The sequence below is a fragment of the Apium graveolens genome, chromosome 5 (assembly GCF_009905375.1).
Source record: "Apium graveolens cultivar Ventura chromosome 5, ASM990537v1, whole genome shotgun sequence".
Classification (NCBI taxonomy): Eukaryota; Viridiplantae; Streptophyta; class Magnoliopsida; order Apiales; family Apiaceae; genus Apium; species Apium graveolens.
Window position 1 is genome coordinate 146,896,142 of NC_133651.1, and position 20,072 is coordinate 146,916,213.

General features: G+C 37.6%; 1 non-coding gene across 1 annotated transcript; it reads left to right on the plus strand.

Annotated features, from left to right (window-relative positions):
- The first annotated feature begins 19,124 nt into the window (after positions 1-19,124).
- Positions 19,125-19,231, plus strand: LOC141663246 (small nucleolar RNA R71). Its single transcript, XR_012551324.1, has one exon. It is a non-coding gene; the product is annotated as a small nucleolar RNA R71 (small nucleolar RNA).
- The last annotated feature ends 841 nt before the right edge of the window (positions 19,232-20,072 follow it).

Below are 20,072 nucleotides of genomic sequence, written 5' to 3' on the forward strand. Positions count from 1 at the left end.
GAACGCAAGATTTTGGGTCCAGAATTAATTCAGCAGACAAAAGAAAAGATTGATCTTATTCGAAAACGAATCGAGGCAGCACAAAACAGACAAAGCAGATATGCAAACCAAGCCAGGAAGGATATGGACTATCAGGAAGGAGAACACGTATTGCTCAAAATATCGCCATGGAAAGGATTAACCAGATTTGGCAATAAAGGGAAATTGAAGCCACGATACATTGGACCATTTGAGATTTTGAAGAAAATTGGGAAGGTTGCGTACGAGTTAGCTCTACCACCTCATATGCAGCACATTCACAACGTATTTCATGTATCTATGCTTAAGAGGTATAATCCTGATACAAGGCATGTAATAGAGTATGAACCAGTAGAACTTCAGGCAGATTTGTCATATGTAGAACAGCCAATAAGAATTCTAGATAGGCAAGAAAGGGTATTAAGAAATAAGTCTGTGTCATTAGTGAGAGTTTTATGGAGAAACCCAGTGGTTGAAGAATCAACCTGGGAGCTTGAAAGTGAAATGCTAGAAAAGTATCCTCAGTTATTTGCATAATTAGATTCTGAGGACAGAATCTTGTTAAGGGGGGGAGAATGTAACGACCGAGGAATTACGCTTGTATTATATTATAATAATAATAAATTATGTGTATTATTATGTGATTAAATGTGTTAAGTCGTTGAACCCTAACTGCTATGAGTTATGTGTTGGTTGTTTTGATCCAAACGTGTTTTGGATATTTATTGAGCGTTCTATCGTCAGTTATATATATTATATCAAAACCTGTACAGCTCAAAACTATGTTTTAAAAGCCGTATTTCAAACAAAATCATTGGCCCTATTTTGCCAAAAATGCCCTATACCGTATCGCTATTCTGAACCCCTAGACGTTTTACCAATTGACCTTTTTCGCGAAAAACGACTTTTTCCGGATCCCTTCGGGTACCAAAAGCCCACAAAAATCACATTTTTATTTTTATATGATCATGAAATATCATATATCATTTTTCTTTGCATTTTTGTAATATTCACAATTTTTGGGAATTTTTAGCATTTATTTTGTATTTATTGGATAATTAAAAATTCAATATTAATACCCAAAAATTATAAAAATTGGGGCCAAATATTTTTATTAGGAGTGTAATTAGACCCTTAATTTTATTTAGGGGTATTATTTTCAGTATTATAAATAGCTGTTTTATTATTAATTAATTAGTTAATTATTATTAAAAATTCAGAAAAATCAAGAATTAGGGTTGTTGGTGAAGAACAGGGCAGAGAATCAAACCGGATTTTGATCGTGATTTTGTTAACCAAATCAGTCATGTAAGTATCCGTTTTGAAGCTGATTGATTGTAGTTTTCAATTATGTAATCGTTTTTGTTGTTAGTTTAATCGATTTTTAATTCGTATATTCGGGTTTATTGTTCGAATTCGGGTTTTGATTATGGCTGATTGTTTGATTGTTATGATGTGGGGAATGAATAGATCGTTGAGTTTACAGTCGAACGACACCGGTTTCGTAGATTTTGGTTGAGGTTTTCGTGCTCGTCGGAGAACGACGTCGCCGCCGCTGTTCTACGTTTTCCGGCGACGTTCTTGACGGAACGACGAAGATGAAGAAAAGGGAGTGGTCCAGAGATGTTGGGGATTGAAAACCCAGAAGAAATCGACTGGAATCACGATGTGTGGTCGTCGTTTTCGTACTGGAACGATCACCGGCGGCGGAGCCGCGGTGATGTTCTTCGTGACCCGATAACCCGGGTTCGACCCGGTTTCCAACCCGGTTTCGACCCGGGGTTTGATCCTAAAAACCCTAATCTGAAAACCTGTGTTGTGTTTCTGATTTTTTTTAATATTTATTTTATTTTTCTAAAATCAGAAATTAGTTTTAGTAATTCTAAAAATTAATTAAAAATTAGTTTTATATTCTGAAAAATAGTATTATTAATTTCTAAATTATTTTATTAATTTATAAATTCGAATTTAATTATTTAATTAATTATTTAATTATTTATCTCATTATTTATTAGTTATCTAATTAATTAATAATAATTAGGTAATTAATTAATAATTAGATAATTAATTAATAAATAAGGATTAAAAATAATTAAATAATATGATTAATAAATTGATAATTAGTTATTATTACGAGTAATAATTCGATAATGGGAATTATTATTCGAGCGATAGTTATTCGAATAATATTGTAGTGATTATTTGTATCATATAATTAAATACCGATAATTAATTGATTAATGAATCGTATGAGTTTCAGTAATAATGTAATAGTTCGATAATTATATGAGAATGGCGAGTAGCTCGTATTTATACGAGTAATTAATCGTTGAGTTAGATTATAATTCGAATAATTCGTAGTTATTCGATAAATAGCGTATCGGTTAATTAAGTTGATTGATTATTTGTAAATAATCGATCTAATCAAATAAATAACGATGAGTTGTAAATATTTGTAATAAATTGTGATTAATCCTAATAATTAGGGATTAATTATTTTAAATTAGTAAATAATTATCTATTAATTATTTATTAGTTATTTATTTATTAAATGATTAATTATTTCAATAATTAATCACATAATTTTCAATAAATCGTAACTTCTTCATTTTAACTCCAAAAATTATAAAAAAATTATTTTTGACTTTGATTATTCTTAAATAATTATGTAAAAATTATTTTAGGATTTAAAAGGTTGTAATAATTATTTATAATGAATAATAAATTGAATTATCAGTGTTTAATTCATAACAATTCAACCGTTAGTCCGATTTAAGTGAAACGAAGACCCCTAGACTCAGAAAAATGAGACGAATCCAATAAAAATGGTTGTAAGTTATAATTTCTTCTGAAAAAGAGTGGTTTGGTGATAATTGATAGTTCATAGGTCCTAGTAGGGATATAATTGAGTCGAATAAATCCCGAAAAATTATAATAAAATCAGATACGACTAGTAATGCAAGTATAAGCCCAGAATTGATTCTAAAAATAATTATAAATTTAGAAATTAATTATGTGCTTTACGTGCTACGTGCTTTATGTGATTATGTGAATAGATGTGCTGTATAAATGTATGTATATATATGCGAATCAGATAGAAACGCATGGGTAGACTGATAAGGTTGCGTGATATCAATTCAAGATACACGTATGTAGTAAATTATCTAAACACCTATCTTTCCATGAATTGTTCAGTGTTAGCAAGGCAGAACAAGCTAGGGTCAAAAGGCAGTGAGATAAACCAGGTTAAGTACGCGCAAGGCAAGTTTCTCCCCTATTCTAAATTCAGAATAGTGATTTATATTTCCTTTCTATCGTATCGATTCTCTTTGATAATCATTGTTCATATACACTGTTAACTATTTATTATCACTCGTTCCATTTCATTTTAATTCTTGATTTACCCAATTTAATGAATTCCCTGTTCATATTTCAATTCCTTTACCCTTGTTACATATATTCTGGTATATCCTGGTGTTGGGATACATCAATAGCATACCGATTGTTCCGGATGCTCAGCCTTGGACTGGATGGTTACTATAAAGGCTGGGTTTTTCCCAGACCATTAATTAATAGGCCATAGTTGCCTGAGTACTCCTTATGTTGGTTGGGTCTATGCAGTTGGGTATAGATCCGCACTATATTCTGACTGATCAGCAGATTATAGTGCATATGTTGGTTCTTGTTCCAGTCTTGTTCATTTGGCACTCGCCAGTGTTGGCAAATTATTATCATATACAGATACAGATGGTTGTTCAAACCAACAGCTTATTGGTTCATTTATTTCTCTCTTTTTATAATATATATATATATATTGTTGCAGGCTTGTTGAGCAATTTTGGCTCATTTCTTTTATTGTCACTCCTATTGTTTTACAGTTAAGGTAGAGAATGAAACCCATCAGGACCCGCATAGTCAAGAAGCGAGTCAAGCAGCGGGACCCTCTTATACCAAGAGTGTTCATTCCTATTCCCGAAGAGAGCTTTGAATTGCCAGATCAGGTGTAGCAGGATAAGTAGTGATGTTGGGTTAAATAAAAGTTTTGTGTAGTTTGAATAAAAGATTGCGTAGTGAAACTGTAGATAGAATAAAGTTTTGTAATAAAGAGAGTTCTTGAGACAGGTTTTTATTTAGTCGGGTTTGTAATAAAGTGTAGTGCATGATTCTTGTTTCCAACCTCAACCCTTAAAAGATCCTGAGTAGTGATAGTTCGGGGTAATTATTATATTAATATTCCGCTTGTGCAGGTATAGTTGGTAATTGTTGTTAATAATGCCCCAAATCTATACCCCGGATTTGGAGGGTGTTATAAGATTCGACTTCGACACTCAGGTTTTCTGTTGAAACACTATTGAGCTCGTCGACTGACCACTATGTTGTCTGTAGTCCATCGTCCACTTCCAGGTTCCCGACTATAACCTACAGGGTCGAAATACCCTACGTTAGACGTCTAGGTATGCTTGATATATCCTCGATACCAATTTACCCAACGATATTCAAACCCGACTCGTAATTATATATATTATAATAACACACGCAACAAGTAGGGTTCATAATCTCGAAAATCGGTTCGATGTTCATTTTCGGGAAATACATATACTCTTTATTTTACAAAATCAGGGTTATCGATTTGGCAAAATATTTCATCACATTGTACAACCAAGTTTCGTATAAAACACACACAAACATATATATATATATAGTCTCTCGACGTCCCGATATTCATTGGATACGTTTCCGTATTTACGTAATTCAGTTTCTGAAAATTGGGCAGCGTCTCCTTTGTTTATCGGACTACCCGTCGAAATATTAATCGACGTCAATTCAACCACAACAATCCAATTTAAAACACGACAACCAATCACAACTCGCAAATTCCAATCATCGATACAATTTAGTAATCACAACCAACTTAACCATCACGATTCAATATTTACTAATTAACTATTTCGGTCCAGAATAAAACACAACACAAATTATATTTATTAAAAATATAAGGACTCAGAATCGTGTCATCACAGTCCACCGTCGGCTCGCCGAGGCTTATCGCCGACGGCGGCGAAAATTCGCGGGTGCCCGTGTTCGTCGGGTTTCCATCACACATTTTCACCGATTAATTTGTACGGGCAATCGAAAATAATTACAAAGAAAGTTTGAATAATCAAGAAGGTTTCTTCGAATTTTATTCACAAGAATCCCAAAATAATTCGAACAACCCAAAACAAGAGTTCGAATTAACCACAGCAACACAGCCATCAAAGCACGGAAACAACCAAGGCAACAAGAGTAACATGCAGCGAATCGCAGCCACGCGTCACCACCTTCGCCATTTCCGGTGAGGGGCGGTGGCGGCGAAGAAAACACAGAAATTAACCCACTGAAACATACATATAACGTGTATATATATGTATAAGTATAGTTAATTAACAGGAATGAAACCAAAACCAGCAATTACCACCACAGTTCACCGGGAAAACACGACGGCGGCCGGAATCCGAAGTAACAGCGGCAAAGGGCAAAACGCAGTTAAACGGGGAAGAAAGAGGACCAACCGCATGAAGAGACTAGGGAAACAAATTAATACCCGAGGTTATTAAACAGAGGAGGGCAAGTATATAAGCAAGATTGATACACTGCCAAGAAGAAGAGTAAAAGAAAAATATACGCCTGCCACCTGTCCAAACACTTGCACACATCTGATAAAAAGAGGACACGTATCCTTTTTTCCGTTGTACAGCGAAAATTTATCCCGCAATTATGCATTTAACGAACCAAGCAATGCATAAAACAATTTATAAAATTACGAAAATAGCCTTAAAATGTTAAAAACATCCCGAGGTTTATAAAAACATAAGTTTTGAAATTTTGAAACAATTTTTGAAACACAATTTATACCCGCTTTTATCAATAAAATGAAACAACACGCGGGTAAAATTAATCCTGAAAATTTCCAAAATAATTTTAAAATTCTCGAAATATTCCAAACTTAAATAATTACGAGTTTCATAATTTTTGAAGAATTCTGGAATTAGATATAGATTTTACAATTAAATATAATCAGAAATCATACAGGGTTAAATAATTGATAAAATATTGATATCTAAATTTTGTAAAATCCCAAAAATAATTATTGAAATTATAAAATTATAAAAACAAATTTTAAAGAAATTCCAAATATTTATGCAAATAAATTTGCACTAAATCCATTTTTGAAATTAGGAATAATTCAATATGACTCCATAATTAATCATGCGGACAACCCGGTACTCCATAAATTACACCTAGATAATAATTAAACAACACATAGCGGTCAAAACCAATACACATATTTTATTTATTTAATAATTTCCATAATCACATATTTAAATAATTCAAACATACACGAGTCGTTATACTAGGGGTCCAGGTTGATCGAGCTAAGCTAGCTGATAGCTTTTGAGATAGTTTAAGTTTGTAAAGTTTGTAATGATGTTTAATAATCAGTTGTAAGTTTGAATAGTTGGGATTTGGGCGTTGTAATATAAGTGTGTGTGTGTGTGGCTTGTATGCATACTTTAACCTGTTGCAGTCCTTGGTAGTTGGTAAGTAGGGTCACTGCATATTATTATTATATTTATTATGGTTATAAGCAGGTTATAAATAAGGTGTGTGTGCATGGGTGGACCCCAAACTTCCATCCCGGGTTTGGAGGGTGCCACAGGTTTGGTATCAAAGCTACAGGTTATAAGTCGCTGACACAAGCCTAGATTGACGGGAATGGGTAGAGGGTTAGGATTAGAAGTAAGGAGATAGAACATCGAGAGGTTGAGTGCGACGGTATAACAAGTATTCGTATGATTCACGTTGTGGTTCGAGATTCTTATTTTATGATATGATTTCAGATAGCAGCGATGGCTGACTCTTTCATCCCCGTATTAGCTAATCACTCAGAGCCCTCAGTTGGAGGACCATCTTTAGATCCACATCCTATTGTCCCACCAGTGTTGGCTATTTTACCTCCACCTATGTTGCAGCCTGTACCACTACAGGCCATTCCACGCCCAGGCATTAGGCCACCTATTAGAGGACCCCCCACCTACTGATTCAGGTTTTACTGGTCACTCAGTTACAGTTGTACATTTTCAGTTCTCTTCATATCATGTTCCGTATCATCAGTTTGAGGCTTGACTTATGGAGCCACGACACCTTCAGGGTCAGATTCAGGAGTTATTGCATATTTTGCGTACCCGAGATATTGGATGTGGTGAGAGGCGACTCAGAGAGAGGCTTCAGGTGTTTCAGAGAGCAGCTGCTGTGAGGATTGTTGAGGCTACTCATGAGGATATTACCCCTGATTTTCTTATAGAATGGGCTAAGTGGGTTCTAGAGGAGCTTGAGGAGATTGGAGGTCCAGACTTGCCTTGAGCCAGAGAGACAGAGGCACAGAGATGGAGATGCTGAGCAGTGTTGTTGTAATTACTTATTATGTACAGTAGTGTGTAGTATGTATCAGTAGACTTTTGGGTTGTATTTATAGACTAGATCTGCTGACTAGTGAGTAGGTTATTGTACCCTTTTTCTTTTACTTTTGAAGCATCTTTACGGTTGTACTACCTAAAACTTTTGGATCTATATATATCAGTACCTTTTCTTTTCCAACATTGTCATTTATATTACTACACCTGTTTTACTTTATATTACTTATTGCACCAGTTATACCTCTTGTGATACCATGTACCCTACCCCTTTAACTGTTTACATTCTGTAAAGAAGCAAGCAATTTACTTAGTTCAACTGTTACAACTGTTTTCAAAAAGAGATATTTCTGTTTTACGAAACTTTTCTTTTATGCAAGGAATTTGATTTAAGGGCTAAATAAGTTGTTTGATTCTTTACAGAAAATGCCTCCCAGAAGAAATACCCGCACTAACACCCAGAATGAAGAAACCAACAACAACAACAACCAAGATAATACCAACCAGAATGCAAACCCAGGACCCATAGACCCAGTAATAGCCCAGATTCTTCAGATCTTGGCTCAACAAATAGTTTACCTGACTCAACAACAACAAAGGCAGACCAATCCCCAGGTAACTTTCAAAACTTTTAGGAGATGAACCCACCAGAATTCAAGGGTTCCTTAGATCCAATTGAAGTGAATGTTTGATTAAAGGAAATAGAGAAATCGTTTGCTTTAGTTAAGGTAAAGGAAGAACAGAAGGTTGAGTTTGCAAGTTATTATTTGAAGAATGAGGCCACCTATTGGTGGGAAACTGTGAAGACATTGGAAGGTACATATATTATTACTTGGGAGAGGTTCAAAGAATTATTTCTAGAAAAATATTTTCCCCAGTTTGTTCAGGATCAGATGGAGCTGAAGTTTTTGGAGTTAAAGCAAGGAAATATGTCGGTAGCTGATTATGAGAGTAAGTTTGAAGAGTTGTCAAGGTTTGTGCCATCATATGTGGACACTGACAGGAAGAAGGCCAAGAGATTCCAGCAAGGTCTGAAGCCATGGATTAGAGGGAAGGTAGCCATATTTGAATTGGATACCTATGCATGAGTTGTACAGAAGGCCATGATTGCAGAAACTGAGAGTGAGATGTCACAGAAAGAGAAGGAAAGTAAGAAGAGGAAGTTTGAAGGGAATGAAGGACAGTCACAACCAGGGAAGTTTCCAAATTTCAAGAAGGGAAAGTTCCATCCAGGGAGAAATTTTAATGTCAAGAAACAGAATGTAAGCGACGGAGGTCAAGGCAACCGTCCAGTCAATGTGAACCAGCCGAATCGGTTGAGGTTAACTTTTCCAGATTGTCAGGTATGTGGGAAAAAGCACGAAGGAATTTGTAATAAATTGAATGTGGTTTGTTTCAAGTGTAATCAGAAAGGGCACTATTCAAGGGAGTGCCGCAACCAGCCAGCAAGAGAGCAAGTGAGCAAGGATCAGCCTACCAAGAATCTAGCAGTTAAGGTTTCAACTATTGGATTTACATGATTTAAATGTGGGAAGCCAGGACATATAGCCAGGGATTGCAAGACATCAGCCCCAGTCAGTAATGCATTCAGAATTATGGGATCTACTCCAGCAGTGAATGAGACTGCAAGGGCTAGGGTTTTTAACAAGTCCGTGAAGGATGCTATCCAGGATACTGATGTCGTGACATGTACGCTTAATGTGAATTCTTTATGTGCCAAAGTGTTAATAGATTCGGGAGCAACTCGATCGTTTATTTCTCAAGATTTTGTTAGTAAGTTAAATTGTCCAGTTGAGTATTTAAATGAAATAATGACTGTGGCATTATCAAATCAAGAACGTGTATCTGTTAATCAAGTTTGTGGGAATTGTGAAATTGAGATTTCTGGTAATAAGTTTTGTGTGGATTTGATACCATTTAAGCTAGGAGAGTTTGACATTATCTTAGGAATGGATTGGTTATCTAAGCACGATGCCCAGATAGATTGTCAAAATAAGAAGGTAATGGTGAAGATGCCAGATGAAAGGATAGTAACATTTAAGGGCCATAAGCAAGCAAAGAAGTTCTTAATGATGATTCAAGCCAAGATTGAAGCAATGAATAGATCAAAGTGAACCCAGCGAAGATTGAAGCAATTACAAATTCAGAAAGACCGAAAACACCGATAGAGGTAAGAAGTTTCTTGGGATTAGCGGGATATTATCGGTGATTTGTTCAAAACTTCTCAAGGATTGCAACACCGTTGACGAAGCTTACACGGAGGAATGAAAAGTTTATATGGAACGACAAATATGAAGAAAGTTTTCAGGAATTGAAGCAAAGATTAATTACAACACCTATTTTGTCACTTCTAGATGACCAAGGGGATTTCGTAATCTATAGCGATGCTTCTCATAAAGGATTAGGATGTGTTCTGATGTAGCACGATAAGGTTATTGCGTATGCGTTAAGGCAACTAAAACCACATGAAGAAAAGTATCCTACTCATGATTTGGAGTTAGCAGCCATAGTATTCGCTTTGAAGATTTGGAGACATTATCTATATGGAGAAAAATGCGAGATTTATCCAGATCACAAATCTTGATGTACATATTCATATAAAAGGAGCTTAATATGAGACAAAGAAGATGGTTAGAGTTGATTAAAGATTACGATTGTACGATTAACTATCATCCCGACAAAGTAAATGTTGTGGCAGACGCGTTAAGTCGAAAAGAAAAGTTGAATGTGTTATCAGTACCCGAGGAGATATACAAGGAATTTCAGAAACTGGAACTGGAAATCAGAGTTTACAAGCCTGATGAAGCAAAAGTGTATAGTATGACTTTCCGGCCAGAGTTGTTAGAGATGATAAAGAAGTGTCAAGAGGAGATAATAAATCAGGACATTAATCATTTGGTAGGTTTTGGTAGGTGAGGAATTGTGCACACAAAAGGACGATCAAGGTATTCTTAGTTTTTTCTTCCAGAATTTTGATTCCACCAGCAACGGAGTTGAAGAATGAAATTTTACAGGAAGCTCATAATTCAAGGTATTCCATCCATCCCGGGAGTATCAAGAGTTACAGAGATTTAAAGGAAAATTATTGGTCGCCAGATATGAAGAGGGAGATTGCAGAATAGATTAACAGATGTTATATATGTCAGAGAGTTAAAACAAAACATCAACAACCAAGTGGATTGTTGCAGCCAATAGAGATTCCAGAATGAAAGTGGGAGCACATTACCATGAATTTTATAGTCGGATTACCAAGGACAAAAGCCAATCACGATGCCATTTGGGTTATAGTGGACATACTTACCAAGTCAGCTCATTTCCTACCTATAAATGAAAGATTTTCACTAGACAAGTTAGTCCATATATACCTAAAAGAGATCGTGGTTCGTCATGGAGTGCCTGTGTCTATCGTATCCGATCGAGATCCGAGATTTAATTAGAGATTTTGGAAGAGTTTTCAAGAATGTTGTTATGAATCAAAAACTAAGGTATAATAGTTGCTGTATTTATTTCTAGGGAACGTGAGCTTCGAGGCTCGATTTGACTGCTAATGTGTTTCGTGACTCGATCTGCCTTAACAAGATGCTTACGTACCTTGCTGACTTCCAAGGATCAAGTCAAAAAATGTAGTTATGATCTGTGGGGTGAGGCCCTTTATATAGGTGTTGGGAGTCCTTGAATTGGACTTGGGTTAGAAGACTTGGTGGGCAAGTCTCAAAATTAGAATAGACTTTGGAGTCCTAAGAGGTAGGAAGCTGATTCCTTATCCCACCAGGTTCCTTGAAGACCAATCTATAAGGATTTATTTCTCCACTAGGACTCATCTTATCAGCTGACTTATCCCTTATTAATTAATTATGAAATTAATTAATATTCAGGGTTTTGGGCCTTCCCAAATGGGCCTAACTTTCAGCCCAATTCTAATATAATTAATGTGACATTAATTACATACTCAGGCCTTATTTTATTCCCTATCATTGCCCCCAACTTTTGGGAAACCGTGAAAAAGTTTCGCAGAAGTTAAGTTCATTTGTTCCCTTACAAGGTATTGTTTTTGTGTAAAGTGTGGAGCGACCTACACATTTACAATGATTTGAATTTATTCCTACTATTTAGGAGTTATCTTAATTTCCAGGAATTTTCCCTCAATTTATGTGATTTTTCCTTAATTTCCAGAAATTTTTCCCTTAATTCTGGGATTTTTCCTTAATTTCCAGGATTTTTTTCCTTAATTCTGGGATTTTTCCTTAATTTCCAGGAATTTTGCCCTTAATTCTAGGATTTTTCCTTAATTTCCAAGAATTATTCCCTTATTTTCTAAAAATATTCATATTTTTGAGAATTGTTTTAAGGAATTTCCTCATTTTCTAAAAATATCTAGGAATTTTTATTTTTCAGAATATAAAATTCTTTTTCAGAAAACATTTTTTCTTCTCTTTTTTTTTCTTTTTTCTCTTTTTTTATGTACATTTCGACCAGGAATCCTGTTCGACCAGGATCTTGGTCGTATTACCCCCCACATTGCCCTGGTCGCCAGACCTTTCGAGGAGGAGCATTCGATCACAATTCCTAGTCGAATTTCGATCAGGATTTTACATAATTTTTTTTCGATCAGGAATCATAACCATTTCGGTCAGGATCAATATTTTTTGACCGAATTAACTCCCTTTGTTAGCCCTGGTCGAAGCCACTTCGACCAGAATTTCTATATGATTTCTGGTCGAATTGGGTCAGGTTCTGATCGTTTTATCCCTATTTTTCAGCCCTGGTCGAAGTCATTTTCGACCTTATCCATTCGACCAGAACTCATATAAGAATCCTGATCGAATAGGATCAGGATATATATATATATATATATATATTTTATAGATTTTTTTTTTATTTTAAGTAAGTAATTTCATGAGCTCCTAAGCTTTTCTTGGTTTCTTTTTTGTTTGGGCCTTTTAATTTCAAACATTAGGGCCCTTATCTGGGTTTATTTTGCATTGATCATGGGCCCAGAACTTGGGCATGGTCCTTTCCCAGGTCCAATAAGTCTTAATTTTACTTGGGCCTCTTCATTGGGCTTTTTTGCTCCCAGGCTCTGTAAGATTTGGGCTGGGCCTTCATTCCTAAGCCCAAATTCCAGATTTTTCTAGAATTTCTAGGTTTCTTTTCTGGATTCTTCCAGAATTTTCAAAAATATTTATTTAATTTAAGTTTTATTTCTGGATTCTTCCAAAATATTCTTTTCTAGGCCCAACTAGCCTTCTTTGTGCCTATATAAGAGTGGGATGGGAGGGTGAAATCCTCACACCCCTCATTTCATTTCTCATTTCTCTTCTCAAACACTTTCTACTCTCTATTCTCTACACTCCCCACCTCCTTTAGTGATTTTCCGGCCACCGGCCTTTTCTCAAGTTTCCAAGCCTTCCTCATCCTCCATTAATGGCAGACATTGGTGCTGAGAGAGCGGCCAAGATTGCCTCTGCCTCAAAACGAGGTAAGGATATCGAAATCCGCTCTTCTTACATGTCTTTATTAGATATGATTAACACTAGGGGAGACGAATATCCTTCTACTGCACATCTTGACTCATTTGATCACTGCAACACATGGCACAACATAGATTACGATAAGTTAAACATACGTTATAATGTTCGTCCCCCTCTTAGACTAGTTCCAGTTATCGGTGGTGATCGTACTTGCCACTGGAAACTTGACACTCTTTTTGTTTACACAGATGCCCTTGATCTGGGGATTAGGTTTCCTTTTTATCCTTTCATTCCCCACCTTTTAGCAGACTTGCAAATTAACCCCTGTCAGCTTCCTCCAAACGCCTGGAGGAACATTTTATGTTTCATGGTTTGCTGTCTTAGGGGAGGTTTTCCTTTATCAGTAGCAGTTTTTAGGAAAATCTTCCAGTGTTATAACAGTTCTTCGAGTATCTGTGGTTGGGTCTACATTAAACAAAGGCCCAAGTGTAAGCACATTTTTAACTGTGCCTCCATTCCTGACAATAACCAACATTGGAGGAGTAGTTTTGTCGGGTTAAGGTGGGAGAATGGAGACTGGGGCACCCTCTTCAGATCTTCCTTCGGGAAGGTTAGTGATAGTAGCCTCAAATCCATTCACCTAACCCCCGAGGAAACTATCATTTATGATGAACTTACTCGGGATGATGGTGCCACTGTCAGCTGAACTCTTTTAGAGGAGTTTTCCCTTATCCATATGGGACTTTCCTCAGTTTCTCAATAGGGTATTTTTCTTCCTTTCTCGTTTTCATTTTCTTCCATGCATTATTGACACCACTTATTTTTATTTTTCTCTTGCTTTTGCAGCTGCTAAGGAAATTAATGAAGACAATATGCCTCTTGTTGAGGAGACCGCGAGGATGAAGAAAGCTCACCTTGCGGGATTGGACACTCGAGGGAAGGCTACAAAGCCTAGCTTCTTGAGGAAGTATGTGGAGCCCATGGTGGAGGTTCCTGCTGAGGGAGCTGAAGCCCACAGTGCCCCTATTTCTGCTGCTGCTCTTGTCTCTGCTGCTACTAGATCTTTCCAGCCTCTTTGGGGATTCCGCAGAGGGGATACCGTGGTTGGATCCACCAAGCACGCCTGGGATTGGTCTTACCATGTCGTAACCCCTAAGGACTTCACCGATGTGGTAGCTACTCCTGACCTGGAGAGGATAAAGCTTATGGGAGCTCAGTCCCTGGCCTCAGTATGACCTTTTATTTAAATTTTACTTTCTTTCTCTCGTAGCATTTTCTTGCCTTATAATATCTTCGTTTATTATTTCGTTTCAGTCTAACGCCTACTTCGAAGGCGCTGTGAGGCAAGCTGAATCATGGAAGAGAGCTTCGGACAAAGCTGTCAATGCCCTCAGGAAGCAGCAAAGGAAGTACGCTGCTTTGAAGAGAAAGTTGAAGCGTAAGGAGGAGGAGCTCGGAGAGTCCAACGCTGAGCTGGTTGTGCTAAGGGTCGAGAAGGACAAGGCGATTGACAACTACTTGGACTCGGAGGTGTTTACCCAGTCCATGAGGGTCGGGGATGACTCGGTGTTCCCTGGGTTTTTTAGGATTGGCTGGGACACGGCCCATGGGACCGTGAACGAGGCTTGACCTGATATTAACCCGGCGGACTATGTCTGCCCTGACGACAAGGCATTACTACAGAGGTTCCGCACCCGAGTGGTTGTCTTAGATCATATCCCTCAGGACCCGCTTCCTCCTCCTCCCGAGTCATCTTCTAGGCCTGCTGCAGATGATAGCTCTTCTTCCTCCAGGACTACTAAGACTTCCAGCGAGAGCGACGAAGATGATGATATGGATGCTGAGGGCACCTCTGCTCCTTAAAGCTTTTCTAGCCCTGCGTGGCTTATTTATTTTACTTTATCTTTGAAACTTAATTTATCAGACTTTGTATTAATTATTTGAACCATTTTTATTTATCAAACTTTATGCTTTTATCTAGTGCACTTAGTTTACTTGCCTTGCCACTGGAATTCAAACATATTTTGAAAACTTTCTAGATTTCACAAATTGTTGGGATTCATCCCTTACACAAGTCTTAATAAACCTCAAAATAAAACTAAAACATGTAAATCCTAAGAAAGCAAAGCTTCAAGATGCTTTTCAACCTACTTGTCATCTTGACAAGTGAGAATCGTGCTCAACCATTTTATAAATAGTAAATCTTCAGGTTTTGTGCGTGCCAAGTTCTCGGGACTTCAAAACCATCCATAGTCTCAAGCTTGTAGGTTCCTCTTCCTTGAAAACTTTTGACCTTGTATTGTCCTTCCCAATTTGGGGCAAGTTTCCCTTTCTGCCCAACACCAGAAGCTTCCACCTTCCTCAGGACTAAGTCACCTTGCTTGAAAAAACTTTCCTTAACCCTTAGGTTGTAGTAGAACGAAGCCTTTTTCTGATATTCCACTATCTTCGCATGTGCCTCACCTCGTACTTCATCAATTAGATCCAGGGCTAACCTTTGCCCTTCCTCATTTTCCTCAGCATTGAAGGCTTAAATCCTGGGAGAGGAATGTGATATCTCTACAGGAACAACCGTTTCTTCCCCATATGCTAACATGAAGGGAGTTTCTCCAATCGTGACTCTACAGGTAGTCCTATAGGACCAAAGTATTGGGAGTATTTCATCCACCCAGTTACTCCTCGACTTCTCGATCCTCTTCTTCAGTCCATCCAGGATTATTCGATTTGCCACTTCCGCTTGCCCATTGGCTTGCGTCACCCCAAACTTGAATCGATGTTTGTCCTCAAGCATCACAGACTCAAACTCAAAATAAAACATGCATGAATGCAAATATATGAATGCAGCGATCTCCTCGCGATGACGAAACCAACCAACACATGACATATCAACAAATGCAATTAGACGACTAAAGATCAATCAAATCACGCAAGCTAATATACAACTAGAAACGTGGTGTGTGCGATGCTTAACAGATATGCTTCGAAACTAGATCAATCATCATAACTTAATTATCCTCAAGGTAATCACACGCTTATACGAAGAATATATTCTAGACACAAAATGACTTATAACACTACAAGATTATTGGAGTTATTATGGATTCATGCTTTTATTCAATACATAAAACAAATGTTTATTTGGTCATGCAATGAGTGAGGTCCACAAAAGACTTATGCAATGGTACCCATTTAGCGAGCGTTAGGTTAGCGGATCCCAGACTATAAAAGCCTTAGGTCACTAGGCACAAAGTCCCCTAAGAACTTAATAACTCGAATACCAAAGAGCCCACTCGTGATCAATTGTGCATTAAACCATTTTTTTCTCTTTTTTTTCACACATATATATTTTTTCAATTTCTGAGCAAGTGCGTTTCACTCCATCTTGCTCAACCCTAGACTACTCGTATACAATACGAGCCGGCTACTAGCCATTTGACGCCTAGCCACAACTAGCAATGAATTCCAATTTTTTATCTTCAATTTTTTATCTCCAATTTTCATCGTTTCATTTCTTTTATCATTAAGAGCCTATCATGCATTCTACGTATAAGCAATAAATTAACCTCAAAAACCATCAAACCATGACAACGATCTAGTCCTTAAGCATACTCTAAGACTTAGTAAAATTACAAGTATTTCTAGCATGTATATCAACCTAACAAGATTCAACATCACTCTAACACTATCACTACACTTACATCAATATCACATATTAATCGGTAAAGCAACACAAAGCGATCATGGCATATGCATGAAAATACAACTACATGGACTCACATAATAACACAAACAAAAATGCAAACAAATATGTCCTAAATGAACAATCATGCAAAAATATAAATGAACTACAATTAAACATGCAATATGAATCTATATAGATACACACACTACTAATCCTTACATTATCACCCCAAACTTAAAATTTTCAATGTCCTTATTGAAGCTAATAATAAGGGTTTCAGGCATACCCAATTAGCGGGAGAATCACCCTCATCGGGTGGAGGATCAGGTGGCCAATCAACCTCGCCACCAGTGTCTCAAACAACAGTACCGAAAGTGTGTGTCAAATCTTCAACAAAATATCGGTGGATGACATGCATGGCCTTCATACGCCTAGTCAATCTTCTATACTGTGCATCACCAACACCAGTCCTATCAACTGCCTGTTGCACATGAGAAGAACCCTCTATAGGAACGGGAATATCCGTCCAGCCACTCTCTACATCATCAAAAATATATCCCAACCCCTTATCATGAGGTGCACCTAAGAATGAATAACTCAAGTGATATGGCATTCGGTTGAGCTCAAGTGTGGGAGCTTCTTGAATAAATGGTTCAAAACGCTCCCGAGAAATTTTCATCTCTGCTAACCCAAGAGAATCGAATGGCATATCCAACTTCCACATCCACGAAGGTGCATTCAAATCCTGCAATTGCTCTACTCCTTCTTTATCTTCAATAACTGATTCCCCTATTAAGGATATCTCTAAGGCATCTGACTTTGGCAATTGCTCAGGCTCTGAATTTACTACAGAGTCGACCCACTCTACTTTAAAGCACTCCTCTTTAGCTGTGGGTAACTTTATTTCCTTGAACATATTAAAATGACTTTTTGATCGTAAACCTTCATCGAAAGCTCTCCTTTTTGCACATCGATCATAGTTCGGCCTATAGCCAAGAATGGTCTTCCCAAGATAATGGGAATCTTCTTATCTTCCTCGAAATCAAGAATTACAAAGTCAGTAGGGAAGATGAGTTTATCCACCTTGTCTAAGACATCCTCCATTATACCTCGTGGATAAGCGATGGAAACGTCAGCTAGTTGTAATGACATGTATGTTGGTTTCGGATCAGGCATACCAGGCTTCTTGAAGATTGATAAGGGCATCAGATTGATGCTAGCTCCTAAATCACATAAACACTTGTCGAACGACAAGTTTCCGATGGTGCAAGGAATAGTGAAGCTTCCAGGATCTTTAAGCTTCGGAGGCAACTTCTGTTGCAACACAACACTGCATTACTCCATTAGAGCAACGTTCTCTAATTTATCGAGCTTCACTTACTGAGAGAGAATACCTTTCATAAACCTCGCATAGCTAGGCATCCGTTCAAGAGCTTCAGCGAAAGATATGTTGATATGAAGTTTCTTGAACACCTCCAAAAACTTCTCAAACTGCTTATCCAGCTTTTTCTGCTGCAGCCTCTTAGGAAAAGGAGGTGGAGGATAGATATGTTTCTCCCTTGTATTACCCTCAGGAGGAGTGTGTTCCCCAGTAGTCTTCCTTGGTTCCACCTCTGCTTCCTTCTGCACTTCTTCTTCAGCCACAACTGTATTTTCTGAAATTTGAGATCTTTCAGGCTCTTCGTTTTGCTGAATTTGGGGGCTTATGACCTTTCCAGACCTCAAGGTGATGCGTTCACCTGTTCTTCAACTTCTCTGTTACCTGGATTTGTTTCTGTATCACTAGGAAGCGTTTCTGGTGGTCGATTCAATAAGGCATTAGCAATTTGCCCTATTTGGTTCTCTAGAGTCTTGATAGAAACAGCCTGGCTTTGGCATATAAGAGCCTGGTTTTTGCACATAAGCCGCAAATCCTCCAGTTCATATTTTTCATTCGAAGATAGACATGCACCATGCGTTTGTTGTTTTGGTGTAATTTGTTGCTGAAAACCAGGAGGGTTGAATAGCTTATTTCCAAACTGCTGGAACGGCTATTGCATCGCATTCTGATTGTTGCTCTAGCTGAAGTTAGGATGATTCCAGTTGTCAGGATGATAAGTGTCTGGAAATAGTTGCTGCGATCTCTGAAAGTTGCTCACAAACTTAGCTGAGTCACTAGATATAGCGCATTGTTCCGTCACATGCGGACCTGCACACAGCTCACAAACACTAATTATCTGCTTAACACCATAGTTAGCCAGAGAATCGATCTTCATAGATAACGCCTTTAGTTGAGCAGTGATAGCCGTAGCTGTATCCACTTCATGAACTCCTGCTACCTTGCCCTGTGGACATCTCTGGGTTGGATACTGACATTCATTAGCAGCCATCAGTTCAATTAGATCATAAGCTTCCTCATAGCTCTTTTCCCATAATGCTCCGCCTGATGCTGCATCGAGCATGGGTCTGGACTGTGCTCCCAACCCATTGTAAAAACAATTGATGATCATCCAATCAGGAATTCCATGATGATGACACTTCCTAAGCATCTCCTTGCAGCGCTCCCAAGCTTCACATAGTGATTCTCCCATTTGCTGCGCAAATTGAGTAATAGCATTCCTGACTGCAGCAGTCTTCGCCATAGGGAAGAATCTAGTAAGAAACTTCTGAGTAAGATCTTCCCAAGTAGTAATCGAACCAGCTGGTAGAGAGTGTAACCAGCTCTTAGCCTTGTCCCTCAAAGAGAATGGGAACAGTCTCAGCTTCAGAGCATCTTCAGAAACACCGTTGAACTTGAAGGTGTCGCAGATCTCAATGAAAGCCCTAATGTGCATATTGGGATCTTCAGTTGGAGAACCCCCAAACTGGATTGAATTCTGCACCCATTAAATTATGCTAGGATTGATCTCAAAGGTATTAGCTGTGATAGCTGGCCGGACAATGCTAGATTGAATGTCATTGATCTTGGGTTGAGAAAAATCCATCAAGGCTTTCGTTCGTGCTGCTGGTCTCCCATTGTACTGAGTACCTAAAACATAAACAAATAAACCGTGAGAGTAAAATAGTCCGAGTCAGTGAACTTTAACGACCACTGATGACAAGCACATAAACTAAAATTTAACACTGAGTCCCCGGTAGTGGCGCAAAAACCTTATTAGGGCAAAAACACGCGCTAATATTCATGCAAGTATACGCGTTCGCAAGTAGTATAAGATATAAATCAGATTCATTCCCACATAGACTGGTTTAGGTTAAGTTCAATTTATGTACCTATGTAACAATGTATGGTTATCGCTCAATGCTAAGACAAATAACAAATTGGTTTTTTATTAAACTAAGATATTATACTAAATAACATTAACTAAGAGAATTGAGGTTGAATTACTATATATGACAAACATGGAATTCTAACTTTATTACTACTTCATTCCAAGTCATTGTTCTTAAATTTAGCATGTGATGGTGATG